At 37.6% G+C, this 16908-nt stretch overlaps 1 protein-coding gene across 3 annotated transcripts in view; it reads right to left on the bottom strand.

Moving 5' to 3' along the window:
- The window catches only part of phtf2 (putative homeodomain transcription factor 2), a 39417-nt gene extending 27471 nt beyond the window's left edge, over positions 1-11946 (bottom strand). For 2 of the 3 annotated variants that reach the window (XM_015390342.1, XM_015390343.1), the window contains exons 1-2: positions 11762-11945; positions 4494-4550 (exon numbers count right to left, since the gene is read on the bottom strand). The gene's annotated coding sequence lies outside the window, so the exon portion shown is untranslated. Of the gene's footprint in view, positions 1-4493; positions 4551-11761 lie in introns of all 3 variants that reach the window. The other variant, XM_015390344.1, reaches the window with a different exon arrangement.
- Between the last annotated feature and the right edge of the window lie 4962 nt (positions 11947-16908).

The following is a 16908-nucleotide window of genomic DNA, read 5'->3' as shown; positions in this document are numbered from 1 at the left end:
ACGAGGCAGCTTTGTGACCATCTGCAGCCATGAGGGTGAGCCGAGTTCATCACATAGCTCATCGTTCAGCTACCAAACCACACACCTTTAGATCTGTCATAGATGTATCGCTTCAGAGAAATGCTAACCACAAACCCAAACCTGCCCGTTGTAAGGAACGTGTGTAAAGGTAAAGCTCAAGAGCAGGAAGAAGAGAAACTAGTCTCCATGTTAAATGCAGATTTTTTTTTCTGTTCAATGTTGATGCAGCATGCATGGAAAGTTAAAACACTGATTTTTTTAGGCTTTTATTAGTGACTCTATGTATGATGTAACACAGATTTGGAGACATTAGAAACAAGAAGGAAGTCTCCCTTTCTAATGGCTAGTATGCAGTTGCCACCTCTCTCTTTATCTGTAACTGAAGCAAAAGAAAAATACTCTAAAAAGGTGTCGGTCATTTGATATCTTCAAATTCTTTAATTTGTCCATTGTAGTCATTTTTTAAATTACATGTTTTGGATACAAAAATGTCACCCATAAAATGAATCATCAGTATATCACCTCCAATCATTTAAGTAGCAGCCATTATTACTGGAGTCTGACACAAAATCTGAGATCTGCAGCTCTTAGACCACAAATCCTTCTCTCACAGTAACTATGATAAGAAAAACAGGTAGATCCTCTTTATGTAAAGCCTTTAAATCCTGTTTTTATCCCTTACTGAGATTCCACCACAGATTCACACACGTTATCAGACAAAAACAAACGCGGAGACGGCCATGATTGCCTAATAAGGCTTGACACATCACCCTAAGTGAGTGCTTGCAGGGCAATTACCCCTGCAGAAAACATAATACGATCATTTGCTAATGTTTTGTTTACTAAACTACAAATTGGTGATCCCAAAAATTCTGTTTTTTTTTTTTTTTCCCCTAAAGGACAATCATGAACAGAAAAAAGAACATTATTATGCTTAGATGATCCAAAGAGGCAGACTTTTGTAACTAAATCCTACATGCATGATTCTGCTTTAGGGAATAATGCTACTAGCAAAAGAAATCAGTCTTCAAGGAAACTATATAAGACTCAGAGACACACATTCTCACAGCCTGCAGCCTTGAATCTCCTCAAATCAGACTACTTGTCTGTCTGAGCTGACCTATTTACAAAGAGAGCAGTCAAATCGGACAGTCTGCATTATGTAGGCCAGCCTTTAAATGAAGCTTCTTGTGCTAAGGGAGCGAATGCCAGAACGTGTCCAAGCAGTCTGTGTGCTTCCAGACCTAGGGTATGAATAATGACCAAAAATAAAGAGAAAACAAACAGATAAACCACAGGGAGTTGGTGGTTTTCCATTGGCTTTAAGAGCTCTTGCAATAATGCCTGTGTGCTCATCATCACGCTAAAGAAATACCACACTGAGCTACCAGACACTGGTATTTTCCATCATCCTGAAAAAAGTAATCACTGCGGCCAATTCAGAGCCATGAGCGAGGGTGTGGTGGGTGTGCATGTGTGAAAATAGGTGTGTCTGTAATAGTCCTGGGTAATTTATGACTGTTTTATACACAACAAATCAATAAATACATGATTATTTGCCTATACACACACCGATAAATATATATGTAAATCTAAAGGCTTTAACATGCTGTCGCCTTGACCTCAACAGCTATAACAGCTCCACATCTGAGGGAAATCCTGCCTTCTGAGTAGGGCTGGGCGATGTGACCTCAAACCAATATCACAACAAATTAGGCATCTTAACCTCGATAATGATAAATGCACGATAAATGCTCCAGCTCCTCTATCAGAAAAAAAAGACATGTGCAGGAAATGCAACTGATCTATTTATAATTTATTTAATGAATAAATCACATTACATATTACTTCCAATTAAATATTAAAGCATTGTGCCCATTCAAGTTTAAACATTCAACAAAGTCTCATTTAACAGGAGAAAAATGTTTCCTCTCTTGCACACATTTTTGCACTAAGGTAATGGAGCCTTTTGCACATCTTTAAACTCAACAGTGTGGTTGTGCTGTAAGTGGTGGAGGTTGGATGTGTTACTTTGGGTAGTCCTGACAGTTTTCACGCAAGCTTTGCATTTTGTGTTATTTTGCTCAACATCTATGGTGTAATTTTGGTGCCACCGAGCTAGGCATCCAGTGAGAACAATGTGCATCCTTTAAACTCGCACACCTTCACTCAAACCATGTCTGCCGCGCGCTCGACACTGACAACGCGCTCTCCACTTCTGTGCGCTCAGCTTCATCTCTGTTCTCGCTCAGCTCCACAGGATTAACTGACTTAAATTTGTTTACACCTGTGTTTGACGATTCTTTAATGGGCTCATTTGGCATTCTTCGTTTACGCTTCTGACTGGATTGGTGGAGTTACGCGATTCCTCACTTACTGCAGCGCTTTGGTTACGTCTTGATGCTTTATTCTGATTTATTTGTGAAATCTAATATTTTTTTTATTTTTTTTTGCGTTGCTGTACACATTTACATAAGTATGCGACTTGTATGCAATCTCCTGTGTGAACTGCATTCATACGACCTAAGTGTCCCACATGTACAGTAGAGGACGCAATGACGTCACAAGCAGTAAACATGGATTGTAGTGCTGGAGAACATCTAGCGATCTTTCCCAACCTTAAAAACTCAATCTTTCCAAGATGGTTAAACATAAATACAACTCTCCTCTTATCGTCTAGCATTGTTGCTGTTTTTCTTGCTATTTCTGCGTAGCAAGAAGCAGAAGAGTGACCACTTTCGGGTATTAATGACTTTCAGGTCGGCTGTTCAGGCACAGGTCGCATTTGAAAAGATCTGATTCGTATCGGATTCAGGAACACATAGCCGAGTGGCCTGGTTCGCATTGGAGAAAAAAAATCGGATCTGTGTTGTTCAGACTGTCATGAAAAGATCAGATCCAGGGGGCCAAAAAAAAAAATTTAAAAATCGGATTTGGGACACTTCAGGCTGCAGTGTGAACGTACCTTAAAGGGTAAGGGAATAACAGCCACCAGTGCACACAGGGAAATGGTAGAATTATTTAACGAATTTACAGACATAAATTTGCACCAGTTATCGTCGTAAAGGGTAAAAACCCAGCCCTAATTCTGTGTGCAATAATATATTTTAGGGCTTCCAGGCATAATTGGCTGTATAGATTCCACTCACATTCCTATCACTGCTCCATCAACAAATGAAATAGATTATGTTGCCAGGAAGTCTTTACATAGCCAAAATGTACATTTGGACCTAAATACAATCATATTTCAATAGTCTACACTTAGAGAAACTTATCTCAAAAGAATTAAATCATTCATCTCTGTGGGCTCCTTCCCCACAGGACTTTAATTTGCGTTTCCTGCAAAGTTCTATTTTATGTAAGAGGAGCCGTTTTCAGAAAAGTGACCAGTATTTCAGTTGTTTTAGCTCTGCTTATAAGCAATGAGACTCATTTTAGTTCGATTTAGTCAAATCGGTACCACTGATGTATGACAAACTAATATGAAAATTATGTTGGTTCCTACATTAGATTTGAATGCAAACTTAGTTTCTTTCAGCCAACATCTTGAGCTCAGTAGAGCACAGGAGAAAAAAGAAAACGTGCCACAAATAGTTTGTAAAATAGAAAGTCAGCGGATGCAGAGCAAACTTACCGAATCTTATGTGTATTAGTTGGCTATTGCTCTATCCAAAGGTAATATTGAAGTTATGAGCTAAAAGTTGGGCTGCTATAGCAGTAATCGGCTATTTATGCTGGTCCTCTACAATGACCTTTATAAATCCGTTAACTCGCTGTGCTTAACGCTAGGTTATTTCTTTCCGTCTTAACTAGGTGGAGCACATGTGTGAACGTGTGTTTGTATGTGAGCTGCCAACAGGAAATCCAAGACTGCAGCCCAGAAAGCGATTAAAGGTCAAAAGACTAAATAATTAAATGTAGATAACTGTAAGAAACTGATGTGTGCCTGCTGCATCAGAACATTGTTTGCAAAGAGGCCTGGACTGACCCTGCTGCAGATATCGTAAACAATAATATAGTCAGAGGAGAATGCAAAGCTGCTAGCTGTGTAAAAAAGGTCATGTAAAACTAGAAACAAAAAAAACTGACTGCTGCAGTTTGCCGGGCAGGAACCAAGTAACCGCAGATGAACTGAAACTTTAAAAAAAAAAAAGCTTTGCTGCTGCTGACTGTAGGCCAGATCCACAGTCTTGTCTACACACACATGCTAAAAAAAGAGATCTGTCTTCGCTCCTTGTGCGTGCTCCCAAAACAGGAAGTCTGTTTTCTAAATTCGCAGTCTCTTATTTCTCCATCTGTCTCTCTTACAGACTAAGGGCCCAGTTTTCATGAAGTGCTGTTGATGTGTAAGCAGAACGGCTCTGTGTACATATCCATGCAAATAGGCAACACGTAGCAACAGATGATGCAGTTCAACACATAGCAGCAAGAAAACAAACAAGAGTGTGAGGAGTAGTGAGACATGGGCTGACCTCTGGTGTGGCTTTGGAGCGGAGTGGTGGTTTGTCCTCACAGCAGAAGAGCTGCAGCTTTAGGAAACAAAAGAAAAAGAGAAAATTACATTTAGAATGAGATTTAAAACAGCATTAGTAGTAAATATGTCAACTATCACATCGTTTCCTCTGTTTCAAACAAATTTACACCTCGATGTACAAAGCATCCTGGGGAGTCTTTTTCCTGCACATTTTGCTATATTAGCATTTTTTTTCCCGTAACATAATCCTTTGATAGGGATGCACCAATCTAAACAACACCATGAAAAACCTAACATTGCTGACAGCGCTTCTCTGCTTCAGTTAAACACCCAGAATCCTTTGCTACTGTCACATAACAGAACAAACATGGCCGATCACCCTTTCCTTCTCAAACAAAAACAGCAACTTAACGGAAATAATATTTGTTAACATCAGCCAAGTTCTACTAATCGAGCTAAAAGCGATATGTTTAAAAATGACATTGGTTGAAACGGATGTTACTCTCGATATATCAACCTTTTTCCCCTCTTAAAAATTCAAACGCGATTCTGCATCATGCAAAAGTTAAGAAAAGCTTTAGGGTTTGTTTTATTTTCCCCTCTAGTCAGATCTTTCCAGATTAGAAATTTCAGACAGATTCAAATCCATTTATTGTCCCACAATGGGGAAATTCACTCTCTCCATTAAACCCCTCCCCTTTTGTGGCTTCCAGGGAGCAGTGTGGGCTAAAGGGACTTGCTCAGGGACCCAGAGTGGCTGTCTGTGAGGATCGAACCGGGTACTTGCAACCTTCTAAGACCACAAGCGCACTGCTCTAGCTACTAGGCCATCACTTCCCCAAAGAGTGAAGCTATATCAGCTGCTTCTTTCCACAGCTTCTATGTTTACTCCATCCCTGCAGCTAATATAAACTGTCAGGCGGAAAACTAACTGTTTAGAATTCATTGACTTGATGCAATGTTTAATCTCTGGTTTAAACTCAGTGGTTCGTACATTAACTCTGAAATAGATTTCATATTAAAGTGTGAGGAACAATAATACAAAGAAACTATGACCGAATGTTACCACTGGTGGGAAATTAAAAGCAGGATTCCCTATACACATTTAGGATTGAATCTAAGTAACAAATAAGAAATACTTTGTAAATTTAAAGCACAAAGTTGAAGATATTTGAGACTGATATTGGATTTTTTAAGGCCGATAATATCGATAATGGGGGCTTTAAAAAATAAAACATATCTGATCTATTGGCAAATATCAGATATTTAAAAGAAAAGCTGAACATGGACATACACATGATATGCAAAGTAACTATAGTCCAACTCAAATTATCATAATCACCAAAACACCCGCCAGCGGCCAAAATCATTTTTGCCTGCGAGTGGTCTAGTCTCGATCAATGCCCCAGGCCCTAGAACTGGCGGGCCAATCACATCGCAGAGATGTGTTTTGAATTTTAGGATGCAAAGTGGGCGGGGTTTTGAGGGCATGACGACAAAGCTGCACGACGCTGGAGAAAGCACAACAAGGAAGATGGCAACAACTATTGAATAGTCCTCATTTGACTCAGCTTTGGAATCCGTTTTTGAAGGATTAGATTGGGGCCAGACTAAATTACACATTTATTCTGGTGTATCAGGCTACCAAAATGTGATTCAAGACCAAGAAAAAGAAATAGAACTATAGAGTTAAAATAAACTACTTTAATTATTATTCCACAACGATCTAAAACTTTCAGAGTTAAAATGTTAATATGTTCGGCAAAACTAGCATATATAAAAGTCGTCTGCTCTCCTTAATGCGCCATAACAGCGTGTTTCCACGAGGACCTTTGTTGTCATGGGGGACTAAAGTGTAGTTTTGAAAAAAAAAAAAATTACAGCTTACCATGGAGTAAACTGATTACTTTCTACCTCTTCATTCAACGCCATTATTACGATATCCTTGACAAAAATAATGCATCATAAGCTGAAATATAAAACATGGTGCTTTAAGCTTCCCAAAATGTTCAAAGTTGTTGCATGTTCAGCGACATCTTTTGCAGCAGCTTTAAATCATAAAAAACTTGCGATCTTTTGTTCTAAAACATGAGATTTATCTGTACAAAAGTTGTTGCATCACATACCGTATCCTTTTAAAGTCACCAGTGTAGGACAAACCAATTTGGGGTTAGCCGGGTCGAGATTACTTTTATTTCATTTTATTTTTTTAATCAAAGGAAGCGTCTGACCACAGTAAATAGAACAAACTTTCTCAGATCTGTGTGGTTCCTTTTAACAACACAACCTAACAAAACCAGCTCCTCTACTGAGCAGCTAAATCAATTCTCACTACTCAGAATGTTTTTCATGTCTTTAAATTGCCAGCTGTGCCCTGCAGGCCTTTGTCTTATTGCTGCAACATTAAATGATACAGAAGCCTTATGTGTGATGTAACTTTACTGCAGCTGATGATGTAACCTGCTCTGCAGGCAGACACATGCTGAACACAAATGATTATTTGAGAAGTCTTCATAGAAAGGGGGTGGGGAAGAAAGGATGCAGGACAGTGGCTGTGTTAAAATGCAGCACATGCACATAAAAATCGGATAATTCAATCAGGGGAACAATAAGGCACAATAATTCACTGACTGATCTGTGTGCACTCTGACAAACTGCTGCACAGCTATGCTGATAGACAGGAACTACTGCAGGATACAGCCTCAGATGTTTCCACTGAAAGATGTAGACTCACCCATGTTACCTAAATTACTGCATTTGTCACAGAACGTGTTTGAAAACTGCCAAACCCGACAGCTGCAACAATGGATCGACCTGCAGCTGATTACATCCCCTGTTGTTTTTGTACCAGAAAAAAAAAAGACTTTCAGATCTAATCTGTGTCATCTTTAACTGAACGGTTCAGCCACTACTGGTACGTTACAAAAAAACTTTTATTTAAGCAAACAGAACTGAAAAGAATGGGTATAACACAAATATAATGCTTATAATATAAGTCAGCACAAAAAGATTTGAGTAAACAGGTGTTAGGATCTGTTTTATTTATTAACGTGAAAGGTTCCCTTGAATAAATTTAAAACAAGTGCAAATGGACGGAGGCCACAAATATTCATCTGAAATGTTCCTATGTAAATCAGACACTTGTTTTTGCATTGTTGCAGTTATGCTCCTCCACTTCTAAAAACAGTTTTCATGAAGTGCTGTTGAAGAAGCAATCCAAAGCACGCTAGTCCCATGAAGCAATACTTCTGTGCATGTCTAAACTAATTACTGCATGATGAAGACAAAAAAAAATGACATTCTTGGCCAGAATTCAAACTACTACCAACAGCAGATTATCCTGCAGCTGATCTTTTCTCCTGCAGTCATGGCTTGAATAGCTGTGATCGACTCCCATTCACTTTTTTAATGACAAATTGCAAACCTGCAACACTTTTATATGCAAAACAAACTAAATGACTACAGATTTTAAATATAAAACTAACTCTTCTAACCAAGCCAAAATTTAGCCTAAATAAAGCTTTAGCTGAGCTCATCTGTGTTTCCACTACCACATAATTTATGGCTTTATCAAATATATAACGTCATTGTGGTCCTGAAGCACAAGCAGCAGAAATATTTTATTTATACTCCGTTTGTGTTTCATGGGTTGTGTTCTAATGAACTATTATGATGTATAATGTGTGATTTATCTTTTATTAACTCTTGCTTAAGATAGTTCCAGATAAAGGTATTGCAACTGACGGGTTGTGAAGGAGGCCTGAACATCGTCTATCACATGCTGGGTTGTAAAAGAGACCTGAACAGCCTCTATCACATGTTTCTTCTAAACATGTGTTCTTGGAACAATTCAATTGTAAAAAACCACATGCTTTGTTTTAACATATGTGCGGAGGTTTAAAGTAAGATCCTTTTGTTTCCCTTTCCCTTTAGTTAAACCTCAGCTGGTGTAATTAGGGATATCAACTTTTCTTCAATAAATAGCAAGGAGAAAGCTGAAGACTGCATAGTGGGGTGGAGATTGTAAACTCCTCAGTCTCCTTCCTATTCTCCTTGCAAGAAACTAAATTAATTGTCTCTGTGCCTTCTTTCTTTCCCTGTATGTATGTATGTATGATGTCTTAGGTGCTTAGACCTGACAGTCATACTACCGCCGCTTTATCCCACTGCCACTATGCTGTTTTATCACACCAGAGAATATGTTCAACAAGTCAAGATAAGCCCTACTGCTCAGCGTTGTTTGTGCTCCTGAACTTTATCTCAAAGGCGATATTTTTCTGTTCTGTTAAGACAAGTTAGTCTTGAGTTCTTCTTGGATCAATCTGCTCTTCGTTGTCCGTTTTGTAGGCATTTTCAGGTTTTTATGTTTTAGTTGGGTAGTAAAGTCTGGTAAAGCTGCTGACTTGAACTCTACAGAACATGATCTCTACCTCGTAAAGCAGCATTCAGAGGAGAAAGACTCACAGGTACAGATAACATTTGAGCTACCGGCTCTCATTGTTCACTTTAGATGGCGACACAAAGTCAAATCTTTCACAGACTTTATAGATTTTTGAAATACTTGGGAGTGCAGCCTAGCAGACACAGGGGAACTGACTTTTTTTTAAATAATTACTCAAATTAGCTTTGGCTAAATGTATTAAACAAATATGTGCAACAGTATAATAAAGATTTTACATTTCTCTATGCATTCACCTCCATTTCTTGTTAAGGCTTGTGGCAGTCCACTTCATACCACCCAACAGCTTCAATAATCAGCTCAAACCATTCAAACATCTACACTGACTTCACTCTGCTCTCCCTACATGCATGCATATATGCAACTAGTGTACCTGTGCAGAAGGAATTAGGATTTGTACAACTGGGAATTGTGGATAAAATCTGCAAGGACATCAAAAAACATATTTACATATTGAGTTTAGGTTAGATCTGAATGAAGGTTTGCACCTAATTTATTAAACTAAGCACGAAAATCCCTCTAAATCAGCAGTTTGTCATCAACAACCAAGACATAATAGGTCACTTAAACCCACTTCCCTTCCTGTTCTGATGCTCGGTTTTAGATAATAAATGCCTTAATCTGACTTGCAATTGCTTTTATTGATGTGCCTGTGTTAAATAAAAAACAAAAGCATTAAATTTAATTTATAGGGAAAGCACTAATTCTACTAAATAGAATATCCCCGTGAATAGTTTTTCCTTGTATTGGAAACAAAATTCATTTCTTTTTGTGATGGAAAAACTGGTTCTTTATTAGGGCTGGGTAAAAAAATCGATTTAATCCATTTTGGATCAATTGCTTTAGATTTTTGCAAAATCGATGTGTAGGGAATGAGATTGATTAGTTTTATAGTGACACGTGACGTTCACATTCAAATGAGCAGGCATGTGCAAATGCCGATTCAAGTAACACTCGGCTCAGCAAGCTGTCCCAACTGAAGCCTGATGTCTGGAACCATTTTGGAGTTAAAACAGCTTCAGATAATGTGCTGGATATTTGACATTAAGGCGACTTCCCACTACATTGATAATGAGTGGCACCTTGCAGCTACAATCCACCAAGATGACTTCAAGCCAGACAGCTGCAAATATAGCCTATAAGTTGACTGACAACATTAACAAATGGGGGCTGACCAGCAAACACCCTGTAGTTGTTACAGATAATGCTGCACATACGGTTTGTGCAGATAATGCAGCTCATGCATGTCTGCTGTGTCACGTCTGCTCGCTCATGTGAGGCTTCACTTTTTCACTTTTCACAAACAAGCTTGCACTTTTGAGACCGTTTTGTTCACATCTCAAGTTTAAACTGTCTGGTTTACAAGTTTGCACTTTGTGTTTAATATTGCAGGAAAAAATTAATTACATGAGTATTTTGAAACACATTGTAAAAACAGATTGAATTGAAATTAATCAATTTAGAACTGTATGAATCAAAACGGAATCGATTCAGCACTTTGGCAAAAATACCCAGCCCTAATCTTTAGGTCAAAAAATGATCTGACCTCTAGTCAAGGAGAAGACTGGTCTTTTATTTAACTTGGTTTGATTTACAAAGAACAACTAAAGTAGAGTTACAAAGAAATACTTATAATCAGTGAGGCATCCATCTCCTGTACCAGGCTGAAAATAAAAAAACGAGCAAAAGCAGAGATTAACCACACGGGAAATGTGTTAAAATTATCTTGGCTTAATCCTTTAAAGTTTGCTCACTGCAGCCAGTTTACAGCAGTTAAGCTTCTTTAAGGGACAGTGGGTAGATTTCAATACAGGAGGATGGTGAAGATAGTTTACCCGCTTTCACTTACTGGTAATCCTTTATAAGCCAAGTTAGTATTTCTGATCACTTGCATAGCCCTTACAAATGGAGTCCCCTCTATCCCTCAGTAAAGGTCTAGAAGCACAAGATCTATATCCAGCCCTTCAGCAAAGAGACTGCTACATGACTGTACATCTTATTTGGGCTTTTGACCAATTAGATTAGCCCTTAAATGATATATTACCTACTGGAAATTAAGTTAAAAAAAAAAAAAGGTAAAAAGTTAATAAGTCAAGAAAAAAAGGTAAGAAGTTAAAAAGTCAAGAGAAATAGGGAACATTTGGATTAAAAAGTCAAGGAAAAAAGGTAAAAATCTAATTAAAAAGGTAAAAAGCTAATTGAAAAGTTAAAAAAGGTAAAAGGCTAATTAAAAAGTTCAAAAGTAAAGTTAAAAAGTTAATAACCCTAGTTAAAAAATATATTTAGGTTTATAAACTAAAAAACTCTAAGTGCCAGTATCAGCATTAATGCCTCTAAGGTTATGTTGTACCAAAAAAAATGTGTTTCTTAGTGTTTTTCATGAATTTCTTATAGGCGCACTTATTTTTGTTATTTTTCTTAATATATTCGGGCAGGTAGGCGTTTCTTGTTATTACACTGACATTCATTTTTGCCATCAAAATGTTACAAAGGTAATAAGGTCTTATCCTGGATTCCAATAACACTATTACCTTGAAATGTGGATTTTTAAAGGATTTCACCGAGTGTCCTATAAAGGGTTAAAACGGTGTAACCTTCGTAGCTCTGTGTGAAGCAGCTATTTTTTTTAGGCTAACCGTCGTGTATTGCGACGCAGAGACGTTTTCCAGCAGTTTATAAATGCAGAAAAAGCTCCTTCTTCTAAAAAACCGAGCTACACTGCTAGCTAAACCACCGGTGGCGGCAGCCACAAAGCCCGCACAGCTGTTCTTAATAGCATCTCCAAACGACCAGCAGCTCCGTCTTACCTCCTTAAAGCTTCGTTCCTCGTCCCCGAGCCAAACTCTGTGTTATCCGACGGTAAATTATTGCGCTCACAGGTAGCGTGCTTTGCCCATTGTCTGGAGGAGATGCTGAGAGTCCTGCTCGATGATGTTTGAAACGCTAGCTTTCTCCTTTCAACCCGCACACTGTTAAAAACTCCACTTCAGAATATTACCGTAAAGCTTCGTGAGAGTGTGAAGTAACATTTGTATAAGCTTTAAATTAACCAACGGCTAAGAATGAGAAAGTCGAATATTCTATAGATTGATAGAAAGCGATATTAACAATGAAAATGAAATTGAAAAAAAAATGCTCGTTTTTCTTCAAATAGTTGTAAGTAAAATTAAAAATAGGATAACAATAGGAGGGGAAAAACGTTACCGCCCTCTAGTGGCTGTTTAAACTCGCTACAGACTGTGCGCCTTTTAAAAACTTTTACGGTTTGACGCCAACGTATAGATACGCAGAGTAGAAGGATAGTGTATGCGCGTACGCCATTTTGTGAGTGGCAAAGTTGGGTCTTATCACAAAAAAGAAAAACTAAAATATACATGTAATAATTCTGAAGGATCATGTAAATAGAAAATATAGTTTTTATTTCTTCTGCACTCACTGTTTTAAGAAACAACAAGAAAAGCTTTTTTTGTCAGACAAACCGATATTGGGTTTTCCCTCGTAATGGTCTTAATGGAAAACCATTAAGAAAAATGTACGATATCTGCAAACCAAAAAGGAACCACGGTAAGCCCAAAATTAATCAAAACTAGTCTTAACTTACCAGTGTTTTACGGGTCCACTGAAAAAATTAAAAAAGTTAACTAATTTTTACATTTTATTTCAGTTTGATATGGGAAAAAAGTCAGATATCTGATATTGAGTTAGAATTCTGATACTGAAGTCAGAATTCTGTGATTAAAGTCAGAATTCTGAGATTAAAGTCAGAATTCTGCCTTTTCCCCCATAGCAAACTGAAATAAAATANACAATTCAATTGTAAAAAACCACATGCTTTGTTTTAACATATGTGCTGAGGTTTAAAGTAAGATCCTTTTGTTTCCCTTTCCCTTTAGTTAAACCTCAGCTGGTGTAATTAGGGATATCAACTTTTCTTCAATAAATAGCAAGGAGAAAGCTGAAGACTGCAGAGTGGGGTGGAGATTGTAAACTCCTCAGTCTCCTTCCTATTCTCCTTGCAAGAAACTAAATTAATTGTCTCTGTGCCTTCTTTCTTTCCCTGTATGTATGTATGATGTTTAGGTGCTTAGACCTGACAGTCATACTACCGCCGCTTTATCCCACTGCCACTATGCTGTTTTATCACACCAGAGAATATGTTCAACAAGTCAAGATAAGCCCTACTGCTCAGCGTTGTTTGTGCTCCTGAACTTTATCTCAAAGGCGATATTTTTCTGTTCTGTTAAGACAAGTTAGTCTTGAGTTCTTCTTGGATCAATCTGCTCTTCGTTGTCCGTTTTGTAGGCATTTTCAGGTTTTTATGTTTTAGTTGGGTAGTAAAGTCTGGTAAAGCTGCTGACTTGAACTCTACAGAACATGATCTCTACCTCGTAAAGCAGCATTCAGAGGAGAAAGACTCACAGGTACAGATAACATTTGAGCTACCGGCTCTCATTGTTCACTTTAGATGGCGACACAAAGTCAAATCTTTCACAGACTTTATAGATTTTTGAAATACTTGGGAGTGCAGCCTAGCAGACACAGGGGAACTGACTTTTTTTTAAATAATTACTCAAATTAGCTTTGGCTAAATGTATTAAACAAATATGTGCAACAGTATAATAAAGATTTTACATTTCTCTATGCATTCACCTGCATTTCTTGTTAAGGCTTGTGGCAGTCCACTTCATACCACCCAACAGCTTCAATAATCAGCGCAAACCATTCAAACATCTACACTGACTTCACTCTGCTCTCCCTACATGCATGCATATATGCAACTAGTGTACCTGTGCAGAAGGAATTAGGATTTGTACAACTGGGAATTGTGGATAAAATCTGCAAGGACATCAAAAAACATATTTACATATTGAGTTTAGGTTAGATCTGAATGAAGGTTTGCACCTAATTTATTAAACTAAGCACGAAAATCCCTCTAAATCAGCAGTTTGTCATCAACAACCAAGACATAATAGGTCACTTAAACCCACTTCCCTTCCTGTTCTGATGCTCGGTTTTAGATAATAAATGCCTTAATCTGACTTGCAATTGCTTTTATTGCTGTGCCTGTGTTAAATAAAAAACAAAAGCATTAAATTTAATTTATAGGGAAAGCACTAATTCTACTAAATAGAATATCCCCGTGAATAGTTTTTCCTTGTATTGGAAACAAAATTCATTTCTTTTTGTGATGGAAAAACTGGTTCTTTATTAGGGCTGGGTAAAAAAATCGATTTAATCCATTTTGGATCAATTGCTTTAGATTTTTGCAAAATCGATGTGTAGGGAATGAGATTGATTAGTTTTATAGTGACACGTGACGTTCACATTCAAATGAGCAGGCATGTGCAAATGCCGATTCAAGTAACACTCGGCTCAGCAAGCTGTCCCAACTGAAGCCTGATGTCTGGAACCATTTTGGAGTTAAAACAGCTTCAGATAATGTGCTGGATATTTGACATTAAGGCGACTTCCCACTACATTGATAATGAGTGGCACCTTGCAGCTACAATCCACCAAGATGACTTCAAGCCAGACAGCTGCAAATATAGCCTATAAGTTGACTGACGACATTAACAAATGGGGGCTGACCAGCAAACACCCTGTAGTTGTTACAGATAATGCTGCACATACGGTTTGTGCAGATAATGCAGCTCATGCATGTCTGCTGTGTCACGTCTGCTCGCTCATGTGAGGCTTCACTTTTTCACTTTTCACAAACAAGCTTGCACTTTTGAGACCGTTTTGTTCACATCTCAAGTTTAAACTGTCTGGTTTACAAGTTTGCACTTTGTGTTTAATATTGCAGGAAAAAATTAATTACATGAGTATTTTGAAACACATTGTAAAAACAGATTGAATTGAAATTAATCAATTTAGAACTGTATGAATCAAAACGGAATCGATTCAGCACTTTGGCAAAAATACCCAGCCCTAATCTTTAGGTCAAAAAATGATCTGACCTCTAGTCAAGGAGAAGACTGGTCTTTTATTTAACTTGGTTTGATTTACAAAGAACAACTAAAGTAGAGTTACAAAGAAATACTTATAATCAGTGAGGCATCCATCTCCTGTACCAGGCTGAAAATAAAAAAACGAGCAAAAGCAGAGATTAACCACACGGGAAATGTGTTAAAATTATCTTGGCTTAATCCTTTAAAGTTTGCTCACTGCAGCCAGTTTACAGCAGTTAAGCTTCTTTAAGGGACAGTGGGTAGATTTCAATACAGGAGGATGGTGAAGATAGTTTACCCGCTTTCACTTACTGGTAATCCTTTATAAGCCAAGTTAGTATTTCTGATCACTTGCATAGCCCTTACAAATGGAGTCCCCTCTATCCCTCAGTAAAGGTCTAGAAGCACAAGATCTATATCCAGCCCTTCAGCAAAGAGACTGCTACATGACTGTACATCTTATTTGGGCTTTTGACCAATTAGATTAGCCCTTAAATGATATATTACCTACTGGAAATTAAGTTAAAAAAAAAAAAAGGTAAAAAGTTAATAAGTCAAGAAAAAAAGGTAAGAAGTTAAAAAGTCAAGAGAAATAGGGAACATTTGGATTAAAAAGTCAAGGAAAAAAGGTAAAAATCTAATTAAAAAGGTAAAAAGCTAATTGAAAAGTTAAAAAAGGTAAAAGGCTAATTAAAAAGTTCAAAAGTAAAGTTAAAAAGTTAATAACCCTAGTTAAAAAATATATTTAGGTTTATAAACTAAAAAACTCTAAGTGCCAGTATCAGCATTAATGCCTCTAAGGTTATGTTGTACCAAAAAAAATGTGTTTCTTAGTGTTTTTCATGAATTTCTTATAGGCGCACTTATTTTTGTTATTTTTCTTAATATATTCGGGCAGGTAGGCGTTTCTTGTTATTACACTGACATTCATTTTTGCCATCAAAATGTTACAAAGGTAATAAGGTCTTATCCTGGATTCCAATAACACTATTACCTTGAAATGTGGATTTTTAAAGGATTTCACCGAGTGTCCTATAAAGGGTTAAAACGGTGTAACCTTCGTAGCTCTGTGTGAAGCAGCTATTTTTTTTAGGCTAACCGTCGTGTATTGCGACGCAGAGACGTTTTCCAGCAGTTTATAAATGCAGAAAAAGCTCCTTCTTCTAAAAAACCGAGCTACACTGCTAGCTAAACCACCGGTGGCGGCAGCCACAAAGCCCGCACAGCTGTTCTTAATAGCATCTCCAAACGACCAGCAGCTCCGTCTTACCTCCTTAAAGCTTCGTTCCTCGTCCCCGAGCCAAACTCTGTGTTATCCGACGGTAAATTATTGCGCTCACAGGTAGCGTGCTTTGCCCATTGTCTGGAGGAGATGCTGAGAGTCCTGCTCGATGATGTTTGAAACGCTAGCTTTCTCCTTTCAACCCGCACACTGTTAAAAACTCCACTTCAGAATATTACCGTAAAGCTTCGTGAGAGTGTGAAGTAACATTTGTATAAGCTTTAAATTAACCAACGGCTAAGAATGAGAAAGTCGAATATTCTATAGATTGATAGAAAGCGATATTAACAATGAAAATGAAATTGAAAAAAAAATGCTTGTTTTTCTTCAAATAGTTGTAAGTAAAATTAAAAATAGGATAACAATAGGAGGGGAAAAACGTTACCGCCCTCTAGTGGCTGTTTAAACTCGCTACAGACTGTGCGCCTTTTAAAAACTTTTACGGTTTGACGCCAACGTATAGATACGCAGAGTAGAAGGATAGTGTATGCGCGTACGCCATTTTGTGAGTGGCAAAGTTGGGTCTTATCACAAAAAAGAAAAACTAAAATATACATGTAATAATTCTGAAGGATCATGTAAATAGAAAATATAGTTTTTATTTCTTCTGCACTCACTGTTTTAAGAAACAACAAGAAAAGCTTTTTTTGTCAGACAAACCGATATTGGGTTTTCCCTCGTAATGGTCTTAATGGAAAACCATTAAGAAAAATGTACGATA

The sequence above is a fragment of the Cyprinodon variegatus genome, unplaced genomic scaffold (assembly GCF_000732505.1).
Source record: "Cyprinodon variegatus isolate N-32 unplaced genomic scaffold, C_variegatus-1.0 Scaffold493, whole genome shotgun sequence".
In the NCBI taxonomy this organism is placed as follows: domain Eukaryota; kingdom Metazoa; phylum Chordata; class Actinopteri; order Cyprinodontiformes; family Cyprinodontidae; genus Cyprinodon; species Cyprinodon variegatus.
This window is presented reverse-complemented; position numbering and strand designations above follow the sequence as displayed.